The sequence below is a fragment of the Gavialis gangeticus genome, unplaced genomic scaffold (genome assembly GCF_001723915.1).
Source record: "Gavialis gangeticus isolate Ggan-Ray unplaced genomic scaffold, GavGan_comp1, whole genome shotgun sequence".
Lineage (NCBI taxonomy): Eukaryota > Metazoa > Chordata > Crocodylia > Gavialidae > Gavialis > Gavialis gangeticus.
This window is the reverse complement of record NW_017728960.1, coordinates 364848-365088: the sequence shown is the minus strand read 5'-3', so window position 1 is coordinate 365088 and position 241 is coordinate 364848.

The window sequence follows — 241 nt, the reverse complement described above, 5'->3', positions numbered from 1 at the left end:
AGAAGTGGGTCCCAGATGGGGGGGGGGGGCACAACACCCCAGGGGGGAGTCGGGACAGGCCCAAGAGACATCGAGGGAGGGGGCTGACTTGGCTCAGGGGCACCTGGGGCGGGGAACCGAGGGGGGTGCTATAAAGGGGTGGGGGAAGGATGCTATGATGGGTGCTGGCGAGGGGTGCGAGGAGAGGGGTGGGGGTGCTATGAATGGGTGCTATGAGGGGGAGGGGTGCTGGGAGGGGGCG